The 13,642-nt window shown below is 43.1% G+C and overlaps 1 long non-coding RNA gene across 1 annotated transcript in view; it reads left to right on the top strand.

Annotated features, from left to right (window-relative positions):
- Positions 1–13,106, top strand: part of LOC8052541 — a 42,507-nt gene extending 29,401 nt beyond the window's left edge. The window contains exon 6 of the long non-coding RNA XR_006077299.1: positions 10,419–13,106. This is a non-coding gene — a long non-coding RNA (uncharacterized LOC8052541). The remainder of the gene's footprint in view (positions 1–10,418) is intronic.
- Positions 13,107–13,642: the final 536 nt, after the last annotated feature.

Genomic DNA, 13,642 nt, shown 5'->3' with positions numbered 1-13,642 from the left:
ATTGAACCCCATTAGGCATCACCCGGCCCAAATGCACGTCACACGACACCGGACAACACTTATTCCCTTCACCCCTGAGCTGACATTTGTGGTGGAAGCTACGTGCTTGCCAGACCAATCAGCCGCCTCCCTTTCATCACCTGACCTCATTCTCTGCGCGTGGGTATGCGCGAGAGAGCGTGATCACGTGGCAAAAGTGTGGCTGGCCCAAGGTGCACGTAGCTTCCACAGCACTGTCAGCTTAGGGGTGAACGGGGTGGGGAAAGCAACTTTTGTGCGAGTTTTGAGCGACGGGCTAATTTTCTTAGGGGGAGAACGGCAGTGTCCAGGTACACAAACGGGGGTCCGAGCAAAAGGGGAGTTCCTCCTTTCCGTCTTCTTGAACTGTTTGGTACAGAGGAGGAAAGCTAAGAAGGAAAATGTTGGAAAATAGTTTCATGACCCCTCTAACAAGCTCCATAAAAGAGCTACTTTATTAGAAAATGTATTAAAAAAAATTGGAATCTACGAAATTTTTTCGTTTAATGTGAAGTAGAATATCCATAGTGCAAGTTAAGGTAAAAATTAATTGTAGAAATTGCAATTCTAGAGAAAAACAATAACACCCAAAAAGAGCAAAAGATTTTAACCAATTTTTGCGTTATAAAATATTCAGTTTTTGTCACGAAGAATTTAGCTTTTTCCGATTATGAGTACCTTAACTTGTTCCTCAGGAAATTTCAGTCAAGGACGCCAGTGCATAGAATCTTTCTACTTTCAAAATGACAAAACGATAGATTTCCTCCTACCACATTTCTGGCCAAAAAGTAAAGCTGAAAAAAATACATTTGAAGTTTCAACTTTAGGTCTCTTCCTTTTCTATGCGTCTGAGGTAGGCAAAATTCACCTGGAGCATTGTTAGCACCTTGCTGTTTTAGTAGGGTGACCATATTCCTCAATGTAGAAAATGGGACATCCCAACCCAGGGGGGGATGGGATTGTATTAAAGATTAAAATTGGGAGAAAAGATTTAAGGAAATAACTGCTGTTATTTCAAAACGTCATCATATTGCACTAAATTTTACTCTCTGGGTAAATCCCCTCCCCGCCCGCGTTCACGCCGCTTCTCGCCGACAGAATGCGGCTGCTAATTACCAAACTATCAACCCACTTGGCCCCGCCCAGGGTTGGGCAGTATCGCGATACAAATGTATCGCGATAGTATTTCAGAAATATATTTCGTATCTGTATTTCTGTATCGCGATACATTTTTTTCATCAGTATCTGTATTCCTGTATCGGAATACATTTTGAATGCTCCTTTGTATTGCAATACAATCAGGGTGAAATGTATTTCGTTACATTTCTTGAAAAATACTCCCCCCCCCCCCCCCCGGAAAGAAAATTCAATGCATTTTTTTTTTACTTCTGAGGGCACCAGGCCCAAGGAGGCGCTGGGGAATCGTTACCATACAGACCAAGGTTCCTTCCGATTCTCCTAACTATTTTCCTATGCGTCCTCTCCTCCCTTCTGAGAAGTGTTGCGTAGTCGGGGACTCGAACTAGGTGGCGTGTCAGGAGTGGAGTCAGAGCATCTTCTGCCGCAGGTCCTTAGGTAGGAATTTCTTGAGTTATTATTTGCTGACATCCAATGCCCGCTGCTAACCGTCTCTCTTGCCTTAGCGTACGCAGTACACCAGGCCGGCAAAGCTGAGTCACAGTCTGTTTCAGCAAGAGCCTGGTGGTGGTTGACTTGAAATAGTAGGATGACTCACGCAGTGAAGTTCAACACATATTCGAATGTGCCTGCGGCTCCGCCCGTAATATTGCACGGCTTAAGGGTACGTCATCAGCCGACGTGAAAGTAACCCGCTGCTCTGGTGATCCGAAACCCAGGAAGGAAGTCAGACATGACCTCGCTGTGCCGACCCAGACTTCGTACACCTGCGACTCGTCTCGAGCTCGCTACTTCTCGGAGAGCTCGCACTTGTGCCGGCAATATCAGGTCGCAATCCACGAAGTCTCTATTTGGAGTATGCAAGACCAAACTTGAGAACTGCAATCCATGCGTTGGTGGCAGAGGGCCGATACGAAAGACCTTAACAACAGCGATGCCACCGTATCGTTTTTCCAACCGTAAAAGAAGATAGGACAGGTGTTCCAGGTTGCTTCGGGTAGTTCACTATTCTCGAAAAATCCAAATGACACTGCCTGCTGGATGGATCTTCAACGAGGTAACCTACAACGAAAGTATGTATTGTCCTTTCATACAGCAGCGTGCTAAAGTTTCATGTTCAAGGCCACACCTACAGATAAGGAATACCAATTCATTCCACCGTGACGTCATGTGATAAATGTTGACAGGGGCGTCCTTATTGAACAGGGGCGTGGTGATTTAGGATGACATATAATTTATTTAGAGGTCGAATCTTCGCATCCCTCATCAGACAGACAGGATGTCAGGGAAGGGACGGCGGTCAGTCCTTGATGGAACGTTTTTAGAGCGCAGCTCTTAGGGGCCCGTTTCCAGCCTGAGCGGCGTCGCCGTTGGCGTCGGCGTCGCCGTCGGCGTCGCCGTCGCCGTCGGCGTCGGCGTCGGCGTAACCGCGCCCCTCCCTCTCCTCCTCCTCCCTCTCCTTCTCCCCCTCCTCCTCCCCTCCTCCTCCTCCCCCTTCTCCTCCTCCCCTCCTCCTCCCCCCTCTTCCTCCTCCCCCTCCTCCTCCTCCCCCTCCTTCTCCTCCTCCTCCCCTCATTGTCCGGCTTGAGCGGCAAGGAGGAAAGCAGTACGAAGGTGGAGGAGGGGGGGAGGAGAGACGAGGAGGCGGAGGCGAGGGGAGGGGAGGAGCTTGAAGGACGAGGAGGTGGTAAAGGAGAGGGAGGGGGAGCAGGAGGGGAGGAGGACTAGCAGGCATGATCACGAGGGAGGAGGAGGAATATATCCTCCACTCCTCCTCCTCAAGAGCTGCGCTCCAATTCGGCGTTACAGGAAGTTGTAAACGGCTTTCACTTTTTTGAGCCCACTGAAGACTCCTCGTCGTCCGAAATCACTACCTTCAAGGCATAGTGCCATGCCTACGGGAAAGTAATTTCAGGATCAAAAACTTCAACCTCCAACTTCAAGCTTCATCTCATTTGGCGTCTCAAACAAATTTTAAAAATGTATTGCAGTATCAGAATTTCTGTATTTGTTTTTCTGCCCTCCCTAGAATGTATTCCTGTATTTGTATTTCCAAATACATTTTGCCTCTTTTTAAAATGTATTTCCGATACGTATCGCGATACACTTTTACAAATATATATCAGTATCAGTATTTTAGCCACTATTTTAATGTATCCCAGTATTTGTATTTCCAAATACATTTTTGAGTATTTCTGCCCAACCCTGGCCCCGCCGTATAACCAGCAACCAAAGCTAAGCTAACCCAACCCGCCGGAAAGGGAGTCCCATACTATTTAGTTCAGCAAAGTTTTGTCAACTAAATTTTTATTTTTTTTTATTTTTCAGCGTAAATTGTAAAAAAGAAATGTAAATATCTCCAAATGCTCGACAAAAAAAAAAAAATGTTTGGAAAAAGAAAGAAGCAAGCACACTCTGTGGATTGAACCTGAGTCCGCCGCGTATGAAGCAGCACCTTTTCATTAAGCTACGCTACCTTTTTTTTATTGCAAATTTAAGCTCTTTGTAAACATTCGTTTCATGCGAGACCCACCAAGTTTTGCCTCGTGCGTATAGCCATTTCCGGTCGAGGTTTTAAAGTACCTATGGTTATTTTTGCAAAATATACTTGTAACAAGTAGGCAGAGTTTCGGTTTGTTTCAACTCGCTTGGTGCCAATTTCGAAACTATGCACTCCTGCGAAAACGGGACACGATTCTTTATTGGGACAAAAAGACGGGACGGCAGAAGGGGACCTCAAAAACGGGATTGTCCCGGCCAAAACGGGACGTCTGGTCACCCTATCTTTGAGGCTTTGTTGTTCCCCTGGCAATAGCCACCAGTTTGTGTCGATCGCTTTCTGCCCAAATATGAGGTTTTTAGACGGGATCGAGATTGTGAGAAAGCTGGAACGAGCTTGGGGGAGGCATATTGATTGCTGCAGATACAAGTCCGAGAGCTCATAGGAGGAATGATCTTGAGTGTTATCCAGAGAGCATGCGGATTGAAGTAATGTCTACCGACAGTAGCAATTATCTTCTTGCTAAATTCTACTTTAGGCCGATGTTTGATAACATTGTCTTCTGTGAACATATTAACTGGAAGAAAGAATTGACTTCTCAAAATTTTGAGTGTACATGTATGGCGATTTCAACGTTGCTGGTTTCGATTGGGTGTTGGGCAGCTTCTTTGTTAGTAATGCAAACACAAAAATGAAGCTACTTTGTTTGCTAACTTCAGTTATTTTTAGTGGTTTTGAACAACGTAATAATTTCCGCAGTTGCTGTGGAAAGATCCTTGACCTTGCTCTGGTCACCTCTGTTGTTGATATTAGTCTTGCCAAAGTGCCGCTCTCTGGGGTGTGTAACTATCGTCCACCGTTTATTGTATCCTTTTTCTTCCCACTTGACAAGCTCATTCTTCATTCAAAATCATGGTTTCCTACTCAGGCGGTGATTACTATTCCCAGTGGTGGAACTGCTGTGCCATTTACGCCAAGCTGCACCACAACGAATAACCTGCTACATGCTGCTCCAAAGGCTGTATTTGTGCACTATTTGCGCCATGCCTGCACCGAAAGGGGCTATTTTCTGAAAGGAAACTGAAACTCTCTGACACGTAACATTGCTGGCAATGCTACTAAAATAAAAAAAATATAGTTTTTTCTTATGTTTAAGTGCTACGTGCAAAGTGTAAGGTTGCTCGAATATTCAAATAGTAGTTTAAAATATCACACTATTTGATATTCGCCTCAAAATGAACTGCGATGTTTGTACTGTTTGTAAGTATTTATTGCAGCGAGTTAGCTCTCTTGGGTGCGCTTCTCCCGACGCACCTGCGCACTACGGAGAAGCAATACCCGCGGAGCTGACACCGCGAATCACTTTGCCGCAGCGCAGCCGTGCGATTAGGCGAAAAACACACCTTTAAAGCGTTATGGTGCATGCACGCACCTTATGTACTGAAAAAAAAAGGAGACATTCTGGTTGTTGATATTTGCATTGCAGTAAAATCTTCAAAATTGAACTGTGGCTATTATGCAATGGTATATGTTAGGCAGTGATGCTCGAACAACCTGTGTTGATTATTCGCGTTTTTTTTTTATTATATTCAGAATAAGAAAATATTTGTATATAGCAAGAATATTTATAAATCCCATCAATTAGGTATGGCTGGGAACCTTTATAGGTTTCATTTTATGTTGAATCTGTCGATTACTTGCCATCCTAACGTATGTATTGGATTTTCAAAGGCCATGGTCTATAAATATAACAAAATTAAATTTAACAGAACTCATAACCTTTGCGAGTTCAGCTGAATTTTCGTTCAAGCATGGGTAACATTAAAAATTGGGTTTGGGCTAGTTGGTCCATTAATGAATAAAAGGTTAAAGAGTGTGAACAAATGGGGACAATGAAGGAGCACGGACGACAGGACAGGTGTAACAATAGTGAAAGGCATGGAGAAAGGCGCAGCAACTATTCAATATTCGATTAAAAAATATTCGGCCAAAACTCCTATACACTTTGAATTTGCTTCGAACCCAAAATTTATTATTTGCTCATGCCTAACGACTACAAAGCAGAGAGGAGCGTGAGACAATTTCAACACAAAAGTGTCAGTTTGATGTCGAACCCTCGACAAATGCGTCCCTTTGATACAAACTCTACAAAGTAGCCGAAAACATCTTTTTGCGTCAAACGAAGACAAGATGCTATCGGTACTCCTAAGAGGCTAATTGGGACATCTGCAAAATTACCCGCATTTGAATGTTCAAATAATAAGTAAATAAATATCTTTAGCGGCCCCCGGTAGGTAGGGAACTTTAAATAGTCGCCCAACACTCCAACAACTGCAGTTTTTTCCACAGGCTAACTTTCAAAGAGATATATAACATTTTGTAATGCGAAAGCTCCAAATTGTCTGCTCCAAAAGGGACAATCTCTGCCCTAAAACCCATCGTTTCCTGCTACAAAAGCTGCTCCAAATCGCCACCTATCGGTTCCGCCACTGTATTCCTTACACCAGTATCTTCGTGGCTATAACTGGAGCAGTGTCTTGGATGATCAGAGCGTTGAATCATCAACTTACACACTTCCTACTACTGCTCAGGAAAGCATGCAAATGTTCACACCAAAGAAGGTATCTTGTACAACTGACTATCTCCTATGGTTTTCAAAGGAACTAGGAGATTGCTTAAGGTGCAAACTACATTATCATCTTCTCTACAAAAAAAACTAAACGTGCCGATTGGTACGCGAGATGCGGTCAATGTCGTGCACTGGCTGAAAGGAATATATCGGCAAGAAGAGCATCATCACGCTTACATTGTGGAAAACTCCTTGAGTGTGCAGCCGCAGTGTATGTGGAAGTTTGTCAAAGAAAGCAATGGAGAGAATGTCACCACGATTACATTGCGAGATTACGAGAATTACATCACTGACCCAGTAGATGTAGCTAGTATTTTTGCGAGTCATTTTAGTGCTTGTTTTAGTACTAATAATGGCCCATTGCCAAGCTCGAATATAAACTGCATGGATTACCTTACTGTTGCTCCAATCAGTGCATCTGAAGTTTTGGAAGCAATTAAAAAATTTAAACCAAAGTTATCTACGGGAGCGAATGGCCTTCTAAGTTTTATATAGTAAAAGGTAGTGCTCATCTACTTTGTCCAGTTTTGGTCCATATATTTAACTTGCCGCTTGAATCTGAAACGTTTCCTGCCTCTTGGAAAAGCTCTTTTGTCATTCCATATCATAAATCTGGTGTTCGATCCATGGTTAACAACTGTGCCTGTCTCCCCCCTCTGTATTTCGTGAAAAGTATATGAAAGTGTTCTACACACCTGCCTCCATGCATATTTTCGTCGGAAGGTTATTCCTGAACAACATGGTTTCATAATGAGAAACCTTGAGACGAGGAACAGAAGGGACAAGGACAACACCGTATGAGACAGTGTTGTCCTTGTGCCTTCCGTTCCTGGTGTCAAGGTTTCTCTTAAATAAGTTATGCAGCAGCTCGCCTGCGTTTTTATTCTACTTTCATGGTTTTATGAAAGGCCGCTCTGCAGAAACAAATCTATGTTTCTTGAGTCAAGTAGTACCACAATGGAGGACAAGCCGATGTAGTGTATTTTGATATGACCGAAGCTTTTGATAAAGTAAACCATCGACTACCGTTGTGTAAACTTTCTAGTTACGGTCTGTTTACTAAGTGCTGTCGTGTGTCCGATAGCCTTCTATCTTATTGAGTGAAGTTTGTGCAAGTATCCGGTCGATTATCTGCTCCTTTTTTATCTACCTCTGTTCCCCAAGGCAGTATCCTCGATCCTTCACTCTTTAATTTTTGTGAATGATCTCGCTTGTATTAAGGCCTGGGAGAGTCAAGTTTTGAACTGTTTCCTCAAAGTGATTCAAACTTTCAGAGTGTACTGAACTCTATTAGAATTGATGACATCTAAAATTTCAATCTTGTAGGCCAATTCCACAATACACTATGCTTAACAGGCTCCAGAAAAAATTTTCTTTATTAGGAAATGTATTTAAAAAAAAAATAATAATTATAATCCCCAAAATTTTTGGTTTAATGTGAAGTAGAATACCCATAGTGTAAGTTAAGGTAAAAATTAACTGTAGAAAATCCAACTCTAGAGAAATATAATAACATCCAAAAAGAGCAAAAGATTTGAACGAATTTCTGTACTTTAAAATATTAAATTTTTTTCATGAAGAATTTAGCTTTTTCAGATTATGAGTACCTTAAAGGGATACTACAACGAAATTTCGGCGCTCATTTTTTGGTCTATATGTGTTCAAAAAAGCAGCATCGCACCGAACATACCAATATCTCGTTAAAAAAGTCACGAAAAGGAATTTTAAAACAAATTAAACGATTAGCAAAGAGCACCTGGTGGATGTCGCTAACGCCTCACTTGTAATGTCCGTCTAGGAACCTTGACAGCTAGTGACGGAGGTTGTCTCGCCTCCGGCCACGACGAGAGAAGAGGGGAAGCAGGAACTCCCGTCTTCCCGAGAATGCCTTTTGTGTGTCGCAGAAGTCGCTAATGTCCCCCTACAAGATTACAGAAGATTAGCCCGTCACTTAAAATTCGTACAAAGGCAGCCGCTTCGGTGGCTGGAACGTCTAGGCCATCCTCTCGACGTCAGCCTCGCCGTAGCTTTGCTCGTCCCGAGACGACCTACGTCACGATTGTGTTGGATGTCACGTGGCCTCTGCTGGGCCTTCTCCGAGCACTTGCCAGAGTGGGCCGTTTATAACGAAAAATACAGCCACCAGGCTCAAAATGCAAACGTGCGATTGTCATTTACGGATATTGTGGATCATATTCAACCTATCTTTGAACACGATGGGAATATTTTGCATTCCGTTGAAGTACCCCTTTAACTTGTTCCTCAGGAAATTTCAGTCCAGGACACCACTGAAGGAAATCTTCACACTTTTGAAATGACAAATGATACATTTCCTCATACCACATTTCCAGTCAAAAAAATGAAACTGAGGAAAAATGCATTTGAAGTTTCAACTTTGGGTTTCTTTCTTTTTTATGAATCTGAGGTAGGCAGAATTCACCTGGAGCATTGTTAGCACCTTTTTTTTTTTTGAGACTTTGTTGTTCCCCTGGCAACAGCTTCCAGTTTGTGTCCTTTGTAGGCAAGCTAACTTTTGTAGCAGGCATTCCTTGACACTGACAAGAACCAAAAGGCAAATCATACTAAGAAAGAGTAGCAAAGCAGGAATATTATCTGATGTGGAAGGTACTGTGAAAGGGTGTTACTGAAGATGGCATAATATCATGTCACCGGGCTAGACCAGTCGTAAACCCTGTTTCGGGTCTTAGCCAATAAGATTGCTCATACCAAATTTTCTGGATTTTTTCTGTTTGGATGTATAGGGTTTTCCTGGCCATTGTTACTTTTATACTTGGAAAACTTCTAGGGGCTAAATCTAGAGCAATTGGCGCTTCCAATGAGGGTGAGATGTTCTGGCTATGTTAAACGAGTATGAAGCAGCGCTAAATAAAAAATGCAAAAACCTTGCTTCATGATGTCGAAAATAATTTATTGTGAGATATATCCTGCATGTTTATAAATGAAAGTTTCTGAAACCATTCTGTCCAAGTTAATAAATATAAACCTATCATGTTTAAAACAATTTTTTTTGTCTGAAACATTTAAATTCCGAGGCCATATCCCCCTTACGTTATTTGCTGATGATATTAAGTTGTTTACAGTGGTTAAAGGGGTTGAAGATTGTGAATGCCTTCAATGTGGTATAGATTCTATTTTGGTGTGGTGTCTTTAAAATGGCCTATTCTTAAACGAGGCAAAGACTAAAGTTACGTCTTTTTCTAGAAAGCATGAAATTCTGAATTTTCCATATACATAACATTCCACTGATATTCGTGTTGAGGTAATCCGTGACCTGGTTTTTTTTATGGATACTGCGATTAATTTCAATCATCACATAACTACAATTACGAATGCCATTACGTGAATAACACACAGTTTTTCTAAGCGATTTTGTTTTTTAAGTTCGTTTTCTTCGATGGTGCATAGTCGTGTTGAATATGCCTGAACTGTATGGAACTGTATTGGAGTTACTAATTCAAGTGTAACGGGCGTGTTCAAAGTAAATTTATCCGTGTATTGTTTGATTGTTATGTTTAACTGAATTTTTTCTACAGTTACGAAGGGATTTGTTGCCCTCGTCGAATTGGACACATTGCGCAACAGGAGGATGATCCGCGGATTGATGTTTCTGTATAAGATCGTAAATGGTACGATTGATTCACCAGCGCTACTAAGTCACATCTATTTGCACATTCCTCGTAGGTCTAGTAGACTTTACTCTTTGTTTTATCCTTCTGATTTATATCACCCAGCACCCATGAAACGCCTTCAATCGAATCATATAATCATTTCGAAGAGATTTGTGGAAATGTTAGCCTAGACATTTTTGATGAAGAGCGTAAATTTAGAAAGTGTTCCGCTTCTATTGTCTTTTCCTAAATTTCCATTTTTTAATGTGTCCCAACAGTTTGACTACATTCTAACATTGATAAGTGCACCACTAAGGAGGTGTCGAGCTGTTTGTGGGTCACTCAAAATAAATAAATAAAAGCGCTTTTTCGTCGTAAGGTTTCGCAAGAGGTTGCAGTGCACTTGGTCGTAAGCAGTCGGCAAGTGTGTGTGGGATTCGCCAGCCTTTGGGCCCTTTTGTACACCATACTGTATTTTAATGTCTCGTATCTCTTCTCTTTCCAGAAGGATTTGCGGCCATGTCTGCGTCCGTGTGTGTGTGTACTTGTGCGATCTGTGTGTGGACATGTTTCACTGCTGTGAACGCTGCAAGGACTCTACAAGGACATCTGAACCGCTAGCGTGTCGACGCTGCAAGGACATGACGGCGGACACGGGGCACTTCTCACCGAGTCTGTATGACGTCCACGTCTCTGCGGTCTCCATGTCCGTACGGTGAGTGGAGGAGGCTCTGTAGCGAGCAACTTTTTCCAGTGGCTCAGCGCAGGAGAGTCCAGGCTGTCAGCGTCGTGGCTTAATTTAGCGTCTGCAGCACACGCGGCTGACACTACGTCGAAATAGAAAGCATTGCATAGTCATCGTTTTAAAATGCGACGGCATTTGTAGGTCTACCGAACTCTGAGGTACAGTCACCAACCGGCTTTTCAGACTTTGCAGAAACCAAATAAAAATCCGAATAGTAGAACAGTCCGAAAAATTGGCAGATTAAAAAACTTGCTTTTATCGCGTCTAAGCGGGCTTAAAAAAGTCGTCAACAGTGCCTTGCTTCGGGTTATTCCTTCGCGTGCGTTCGGCCACTTTCTATTAGCTTGAGAATTGCTGCCTTCTTTTCTAGCGTTACTGTTGAGTACCTTCCGTGCTTCTTAGCGACCATTCGCGGCGGTGAAAGAACAAATGGGGCCATGACGTCCGAGTCAATGTAGTCCGAAATCCTGATTCATCGAGACGAGAGAAGAGGCACAGGCCCACGACTTCAGAATAGGGTATGAACGAAGCAAAATGGTAGCAATGATAAGGACACGCAGCTGGAGAAAAAAAATATTTGTGGCCTAGCGTCACCTTGCGGTAGGACTTGGCAGTAGTCGAGTAGCGCTGCCAAGCCGAACCAATCCGTGTGCAGCCAAGATAGAATCTAAAATGGCGGCTTCTCAATGGTGTTTCTTAGTGATTGCTCGCGACGATTTTGTCAGAAAAATCAAAGTTTCGGTCTTCAAGCTGTCCGAAACGTCGGTCGTGAGTGCACACTATTTCCATCGGTTCCCCTTTAGGTCCGAAATACCAAACAAGTCCGAATTGTCGGTGTCAGTAAAGTCGGTTGGCAACTGTATGGTGCGCATCTGTCCGTTGGGGCTCGATAGCTATGTTTAGCGGGCAGACCTGAATCGCCGTCGTAAGTCGTACGTCTAATAAATTTCCCTTCTAAATTAGCGGGAAGCCTTTTTCCCCGCTAAATATAGCTGGAAAACCTGAATTTTTATGGCTGTGCACCAATTCAATTTCTGGCTAAATTTTATGAGAAAACCTCGGTTTGGTGTATAATTATACAGCAATTCAGTTTAGAAAGAGTTGGCAGGAAAACGGCGCCGTACCGAGCCAGACTGAGAACTCCCACCTCTAGGCATGCCCGAAGGCACGCTGAGGGCCGCGAGTTTCCTTCGGCAACAGCCCAACAAATAATGCGTAGTTCTTTTTGTGCGTATGTGCGTTTTATATAATTAAATATGCGGGCTAAAAAGAACAAAAGAAAGCTTCAAATGCGAACGTGCTCAATGCGGTGCACCAGAATTGCTCCTTTCATGTTGGTCGGTTCAGAGTTGTTGGATCGGATCAGTGGGTCTTTTCTGAATGGCGGGCCGGATGCGTGCGAACCGGCTGCGATGAGCCACGGAATTTTGCTATAACCAACCGGGTGGCCGAGAAGGACCCAGGAATGTTGCTGCAATGTTATTTGGAAACGTCGCTCGAATGCTACCAGCTGCCCCACCCCCAACGAAGGCCAGGTCACACCCGTGGAGTGCGACCTGGCCTTCTCCTGCAGGCGCCGTTCCGGTCCGTCGGCTGCTTGCGGTCGCGCTTGGGCCGCCGGCCAAATGCTTGTGTCCGCGTTGCGAGCGTGAAAGCGTCTTGCATTAGCAAAGTCATATTAGATGCGCCGTAAACAATCTGCAACGCCATGTATAGGACGGAATCTGCCGCCAGAGCGTCGGGAGGCGTATGGCAGCCGATGTCGGAGAGCCGATTGGGCCATCGGATGACCAGCGCACGTTGTCTAAAAATATGAAGTTCTATCATATTGGGAGATAAAGTTGATAACTCAAATCAAAATTAACTGTTGGGCTAGTTGGCTACACATTGATAACTCGGCCTGGTGGAATCTTAAATCGTTTCGTTTGATCATAATTTCTGTCCTGCAATCCTGTATGTTGGAAACTGAAAACGAAAAAAAAGAGGAAAAATGAACAATAATGCGGGCTGGATCTGGCCACACTGGAATCGCCGGAATCGCTTTCAATCGACCGGAACTGTGGAAGCCGTTGAGTGGCTCCGGCCTGATTTGAAGTCGGATGCCTCGGATCGAGCGCAGGTTAAAGTCTTAGCCACCTGATTGACACCAGACAAGACCGAAGCTGACCTTGATCCTACATTTTTGTATGCGTGCACTCGAGAGGGCGACGAAAGAGTTCAGCTTGTGTTGAGTAAAACCTTTTTGTTAATAGTGATACGGTAATAATTGTACAATTTGCGGTCCTAAGGAACGAATAAAATACACCTCCAGGGGGGAAGGGGGGGTAGCGTGACGTTACACCCCCCCCCCCTCCTGCCCATGCACACGCTCACTGAGTCTCACATACCGACTGGTGCTTGGCCCTTCATCTTCTGCGCTGCTCGGTTTGCATCCTAAATAAAAATCTGATTTAATTGATTTAACACAGTCTTTCTTTAAATTTAAATCAAACTTATTTTTTTTAAATCAACATTGTTACTTTTTTCATTTTATATACAAAACATCACAGACTAATCTTTTGACATGCCCTAATAACTGAAAACAGTGCAGAAGTATTTACTGCAAGTTTACTTAAGCCTTAAAATAAAGGTAGATGAATAGCTCCTTATACAAACTACATTACACTTCATGTTGGAATAAGCAATGCCTGTTTTTTTTAGTAATCAAAGTTTATTTCTCGTAGTACATCAACAAACTATGATGCAAAAACTATTATGCTAGTTTTATTATGCAAAAATATAGGTAAAATAGTTTTTATCCCATGAACAATCAAGAAAGAAGAAACTACCACAGACAACGTGGATATACAAAGCAAAAGAAGCCATTTCACTGTGTGGTGACTAAATTATGCTTTGGTGCAGTTTTCATTCAGTAGTTTATAAAAGAAAACAAGCTTCCCAGCTTCCTCGACGCCCAAGTTATTTCGGAGCTTGGAGTGCACTAA

This window comes from Ixodes scapularis, unplaced genomic scaffold, assembly GCF_016920785.2.
Source record: "Ixodes scapularis isolate PalLabHiFi unplaced genomic scaffold, ASM1692078v2 ptg002250l_1___fragment_2___debris__unscaffolded, whole genome shotgun sequence".
Taxonomy (NCBI): domain Eukaryota; kingdom Metazoa; phylum Arthropoda; class Arachnida; order Ixodida; family Ixodidae; genus Ixodes; species Ixodes scapularis.
The sequence above is the reverse complement of the archived record's forward strand: the minus strand, read 5'-3'. Positions and strand labels throughout refer to the sequence as shown.